We start from the raw sequence: 7,071 nt of genomic DNA on the forward strand, positions 1-7,071 counted from the left end.
ATCTGTCATGACGCATGCAAATATTAAAGGGCTAATTAAAAGCTATGTTCAGGTGTTCAGTAAGATTATTATGCAATGGCTGGTATATATGCTTTCGAACGGATTCAGATAGATGGTTAAAAATTTAAAATTAATCACCTAGTTACGGCTTAGTTTTCACGTCTTTAGTAATAACGTACTTATCAAAGATATACTTATCACGAGATGAACACTATAAATATGAGATTAAATTATTAATACTATTAATATTAAATTATTTTAAAAAATAATCTAATTATAATTTTTTTTGGTTTTTTAAATAATTAAAATCCCGAGTATAATTAACTTGTAGAATTTATGTATATATAAATTTAGTATATTTTAATGATTAGATTTATGAAATATATCCTTTCAAAAAATTTATGAATTCAGTTTTGTAAAGCAAATTTTTAAAATTCCACAAGCTTGTATGAACTCTTAAATTTAATAATCTTAAGATTTTCATTATAATAAAATCATATATTTTTTTATTTAGACCGTCAAAATTGAATTCTAAAAAGAAAATATGGAGAATCAATATTTAGTTAGTTAACATTAGCCAATTTTAAAAATTAAATTTATAATTTAAAATTTAAGATTAATAATTTATAATTTAGGATTTAAAATAAAAAATTAAAAAATTGTCTAATCAAATAAAAAAAATGTTAATTTTCTGTCATTACTCGTTCTACAAATATTTGAAGTTACGACATTCATATCAAACATGTATAAATATGAAGTTACTCATCCGGATCCATATATAGATAGATATGTATTATGTCGTCATAGTCCTTAATCATCAATGATTTGGGATATCATATAGGAAGTGTACTTATGTGTCTCACACTCAAAGTTATCTAGTATTATTGAGAAGAGAACTCATTTTTCTCACAACATCCATTATTCGAAATGTCAACGTCTCTAATTAATATGGAGTATGCTGTATATTTTGGTTATAATATTATTATTTACAATTATTGTGTCTCTAAGTGAAGGCTGACATAACACGAGTCACGATCAACTATCAACTATATGAATTCCTAATAGAAAAGCTCGTTTATGTAATGTAACGTTTCAAAACTTAGTGCGAGTGACGTGGGGAGGAGTCATTCACGAGATACCGCAAATGGTGGTGGTGGTGGTGGGTGGGATTTATTAAAGACATACATGGGACATTATGTAACGAAAAATTGTTAGATAAATACAAGATTAACATACATTCTTCTTCCTTTAATTTTTTGTTTCGTTTTGTTTCTTCACAGATTCCATAAAGGTTGTGTCCGTTACCTGGTGTTCTCGGGTTGTCGGGTGGTGATCAGCGGAAGAGAGGGAGAGACCCTGAGCTGACATGGAGCGAGGATCAAAGTGTGCTGACGCCGGAGGCTGAGCGGAACGAGAGGGGTGGCCACCTGCAAGGACACTCCGACGATCAAGTTAGAGTCCGTACCAGGGGATGACTGTATTAGGTAAGAAAGTGACGTACCTCGGGGGAGAGCTATCCTCTCCCCTTATATACTACGTTGGGTGGGCCTATCAATGGTCAAGCCCATTGATAGAGGAGCTGTGAGCTGTCGCTTTCCACGTGAGCAGGTCATCCCGGACTTTGGGTCGGAATGCCGGGTACTGACCCTGAGGACACCGACCCGAGCGATAGCACGCTTTGGGTGGTAAGTCGGTCGGTCCCTGGGTCGGGTGTGGGGGACCGACCCGTGGAACTCTTTCGCTGGAGGTTTGGGCCTGGGTGGGGTAGTGCCCCGACCCGGCGACTTCCTGGGCTGGACTTGCAGTCCGTAACAGTGCCCCAACGCGCCAGTCTTGAGGTCTGGGGCTCGTGGCTGGGCGCGTTTGTCTTATTCGTCAGGGCGGCAAATTTTTCTTCTTTTTCGGGAACTCATCGATGGCGTTTCGTATCCCTCACACGTGGTCGCTTCGACCTTTGTGCTACTTCCTTGATTTTGGCGCTGGGCATTAAATGCCCATTATTTCATTGATTTGAAATTATCTTGGTGAAATGGCGAACATGTCCCTGCCCTTTAGCGCTCTTTCTCGGCGGTTACGCTTTTCTCTCCTTATTTTTATTTCGTAACCTCCTCTCCCATTTACTTTTCTTTTTCCTCATCCTTTTATTCTTTCGTACCGCTGCTGCTCCTGCTTCTGCTCCTTGCTGTGCTTTGAACATTCTTGCTTCCAGTGCCCCATCTTTCTTTCTGTCTGCTTCTTACAGATTCTGCTTTTCCTGGTAAGTTTTCATGACTTTTTTCCCTTTTGGTTGCTTCTCTTTAGTTTTTTGTGCATTCTTGTTTGTGTATGCTTGGGTTTCTGTATTTCTTGTTTGTTTTTCTTCTAGAGGGGGTGCCACTGGGTTTTCTTGGGTTTTTTGCTCGCGTTTCTGGGTTAGTATAGGGGGGCTAGAGGGTGATTCATAATTTTCCCTTTTGCTTTTACTGTTTTGAGGATTTTCGACTTCCCGTCTTGACTAAGTGGTGCCCCCGCTATAGGTATGGCCGAGCGCCTTGCTTCTTTGAGTCAGGCTCAGCGCCCTTTAGCCGACTTTGTCGACCACTACGCCTGGGTCTCATCCGATGTGAGGGATACCCCTTCTAGAATTACAAAGGAGGGACTCCAGAAACTGTGCCAGTCAGGGCTCTTGTGTGGAGGGGGTCCCGAGGAAGCGCTTTATCAAGTTTATGTTCCTGCTGGTCGGGAGCGCGTGTGCCAGAAGAACTTAGCTTCCCCCCGAGTTGTTGATTGGTTGTGGGTTTATGAGCCTATGTTCATGACCTTGGGGCTTCGTCTGCCTTTCTCCCCTTTTGCTATGGGCTTGTTAAATCACTGTGATGTCGCTCCGTCGCAGCTTCACCCGAACAGCTGGGCCTCCATCCGTTGTTTCGAGATGGTTTGCGAGTACCTAGAGTTACCGATTTCTGTTTATTTCTTTCTCTACCTTTTCTTACTCACGAACCCTTCTAGCCAGGGGAAGGCTAAGAAGGGGTATATGTCCTTTAGGGCCCAACAAGGCCGTAGGAGCTTCGGTCTTTTTGAGGACTCTTATCACGGCTTTAAGTCTACCTTCTTTAAGGTTAGGCCAGTCGAAGGTCATCAGCCTTTCTGGCTTACGGCTGAGGGAGCTAGGCGGATCCCGACTTACTAGAGCTTTGGGGCGAGATCCGACTACATTATAAAAGTATCTTATGATTGGTTGAGTCCGGAAGATCGCAATATTGCCGATATTCTGTTGGCCATTTTTGGTGAGAAGAACCTTAATCCCCGTATGGTGATGGGGGACCAGGAGGCCCGTCGGTCGTATGTTGGTGAGTTCCTTTTCATTCGCACTTTTTATGCTTTATTCCTCTATTATTCACAAGTTTGCTTTCTTTTTCTTTGCTTGCAGTTTCCATGGATGGCGGGAAGAAGACTTTGGCTGATCTGATGAACCTCATCAAGGGGGATGATGAGGGTGAGGACGACTCCTCAACGACTCCAACGGCAAGTCAGAAGCACGGAAAAATCGGGGAGGCCAGTGGTCAGGTGGGTGGAGCTGACCAGGTTCATCCGGAGAAGGTGGTTCCTCCCGAGAACACTGCGGGGTCCCAGGGTGTGGAGACGGAGACTTTGGAGGAGGATTTTGGTTTTGACAAAGAGCTGAAAGTTGTGAGCAAGCCAAAGTAGAGGAAGCGGGATACCGGGAAGGCGCTATCGGTTATGTAGAAAAATTTTGATGCTGGGGGTTCTATTGAGTCCCAGTTGCTCCCCAACACCGAGGAGTTTTTTCATGAGACCGATCTTTCCAGGCAAGCTAGGTGGATCTACTGCAACCTTCTCCGTGCTGCCGCTATTGCCAAGAAGGTGGAGCCTGTCTTGGGCAATTATCATGCCATGGAAGTAAAGCTTCGGAACTCCCAAAAAGATCTGACGGATTCATGATCTCGGAAGGAGTCCCTGAAGACAAAGTTGTCCGAGTAGGAGAAGAAGGCTGAGGAGGATGCCAAGGAGATCAACAGGCTGGTGGATCAGGATATGGCTTTGATGAAGGATCTGAATACTTCCCGTGGTGAGACCGCTGCTGCCAAGAAGAGGGTTGAGGAGTTAGAGGAGAAACTAAAGTTGGCAGAGAGCTCGGCAGAGGCTGCTAACCAGGAGATGGCTGTTCTGAAGAAAAAGAACAAAGAGCTTGCAAAGGGAGCCCGTGAGGCTGTTAAGTTGACCGAGGAAGGGATTAAGCTCCAAGTGACCGTGCTGGCTCCCGACCTCGACCTCTCCTAAGTTGGTGCTATGAAGACAGTGGAGGGCGAGAAGATCGTTGACATCCTCAAGCGCTAGATGGATATTTCCCGACTTCCATGTTCTTTTGGTTTATCTTGTAATTTGCTTTTTGTTCTGGGGCCTATTATAAGGTGCCTTTTGGTTGTACCAGATATTTTGCTTTTTATTTTTAAACTTTCGTTTTAGTAATCGTTTGTTTTATTCGGGCCGTCATGGCTTTGCTTTTGCTGTTTTGTTTGCTTGGGCCGCTGCGGCCTTTTGGTTTACCGTTTTCGTGGTATTTATTATTCTTGCTGCTTGTTTGAGCCGTTTTTGTTTTTTGGTCTCTATGGTTTCTGTTCATACCCTGGGTCGAGCTGTCCGACCCGGGATGTTTAGCGACAAGGCGACCGACCTCTTCAGGTCAGACTATCTGACCTCTTCTCAAAGTGCTTGGCCAAATTGCCAGGAAAGCCCAATAAAGGGCCTAGATAGAGGAACAGGACCCAAATCCAAAGGCAGCCCAAGCCTATAGAGATAAGGGCGGTTTCCTTGAAAATAAGATGACCTCACTCAAAGATAAGATAAGATAACTATCTTATCTCCCGAAAGGTCATCCTCTACTATTATAAATATACTGGAGCACCCAGGTATAACTCATACTCTGATTCTACTAAAAAATCTGCTTAATACCCTTGCTAACTTAAGCATCGGAGTCCCTTGCAGGTACCACCACCCTCCAGTGACAAAGGATCAGCAGCGCAGCCAGTCCAGTAAGTCGAGCACGACAGCTCCGGCCACCATCCACCAGCCGAACACGTCAGCTCCGACCATCACAGAAGATCTCGTCCGAGATCGACCTACAGTTTCAGGTAACCCTCGGAACATTGGCGCCGTTGCCGGGGAACCTGGAAGTCATCCCACCACCATGGCGGACGACCACGACAACGACCACGACTCGGATCTAGAAGATAGAACGCCGCACAAAAACACGGACCCTACACCAAAAGATACCCCGCAACCTAACAAAGACAAAAATTCGCCAAACACGGAAGCCATGGAGGCACTTCAAAACCGCCTAAAACAACTCGAAAAAGAGGTGGAACATCATCGAGAAGCTGAGAGAGACCTACAAAGGGAAGTTAGGCGACGCCGCGAGTTAGAGGACAAATTCCTAAAACTCGAAGCAGATCTCAAGGCCAAAAATACTCGATCCAAGCACGAAGACGAACCCCGTAAGGACCAAGACCCATTCACCAAAGAGATCATGAGGACCAAAATCCCAAAGGACTTCAAACTTCCTGACATGACTTTATAGGATGGCACGGTAGATCTCGGCCATCATCTCAGAAATTTTAGAAGTAGAATGTACCTCACCGATGCCTCAGATGCAGTCCGCTGCATAGCCTTCCCGACTACTTTAACAAAGACAACAATTAGATGGTTCGACAATCTACCCCCTAGGTCCATCTCAAGCTTCGACGACTTAGCCAAGAAGATTCTGGCCAGATTCTCCATCCAAAAAGACAAAGCTAAGCACGCCCCAAGTCTATTAGGAATCAAGCAAGGAGATCGGAAAAGTCTCCGCAGCTACATGGAAAGATTCAACAAAGCATGTCTGGACATATAAAGCCTACCAACAGAGGCCGCCATTATAGGTCTCATCAATGGCTTGCGAGAAGGACCTTTTAGCCAATCTATATCGAAAAAACACCCCACATCTCTAAACAAAGTGCAAGAATGAGCAGAGAAGTACATCAACATGGAGGAAAACTCTCGACTAGGAGAGACCTCAAAATCCAGATTCTCCTACTTCTCTGATAAACCCCGATTTCGTAGTTTATCTTGTGCTTAATTTGGGAGATTTTATCAACTTTTCTCACATTTATTCAATGAAATAGCATGGTTTTGCAATTCTCCCTTGATTTATGCTTAAATGTGAAAATATGCTTTTTAGGCCTTAAAATAGCTAAATTTAACTCACTTTAAGTCTATTCGATACCTTGATATATTTGTTGAGTGATTTCAGGTTTATAAGGTAAGTATTGGATGGAAGAAGTGAGGAGAAAAGCATGCAAAGTGGGAGAACTCATGAAGAAATGAAGGAACTCCTGAGTTTGAAACGATTGGGATTATTGAAGTTCAATTCAATTAGCAAAGATAACGATTATCAATCATGTTGAGTTTGATAACTCCTGAGTTACTGATTTCTTAACCAAGACCAAAAGGAGAAAAATAAATCTACTGGAATAAAAATGTCTTCAGATTGGGAATAACAATAACATAAATAAAAGAGAGCAATTGTAAACTGAAATACCTCAAATAACATTAATTCAAAAGAGTAATCTGTAACATAGAAGAATTTATAAATAAAATTGAGAAAATAATAAAAAGGAATATTGAACCTGGTAAAAAGAGATAATCCTGAAAGCGAATAAAATTCTAATCTAAATCCTAATCCTAAAGAGAGAGGAGAGAATCTCCCTCTCAAAACTAAATCTAAATCATGAGAAGTGAATTATGAGAGCATCCTTATGAATGGATGCATTTCCCTACTTTATAACCTCTAATCTGTGTGTTCTGTGCTGAAAACTGGGTCAAAAATAGCCCAGAAATCGCCAGAGAAGAAATCTACCACGCTGGTTTTTTGTCATTGCGATGCGTCCGCATGGAGCACGCGGTCGCGTCACCTAGCGTCAGGGCAACTATGGCATATTATATATCAAATTGAAACCCCGGACGTTAGCTTTCCAACGCAACTAGAACCGCGTCGTTTGGACCTCTGTAGCTAAAGTTATAGCCGTTTGAGTG

Source organism: Arachis hypogaea, chromosome 20 (genome assembly GCF_003086295.3).
Source record: "Arachis hypogaea cultivar Tifrunner chromosome 20, arahy.Tifrunner.gnm2.J5K5, whole genome shotgun sequence".
Lineage (NCBI taxonomy): Eukaryota > Viridiplantae > Streptophyta > Magnoliopsida > Fabales > Fabaceae > Arachis > Arachis hypogaea.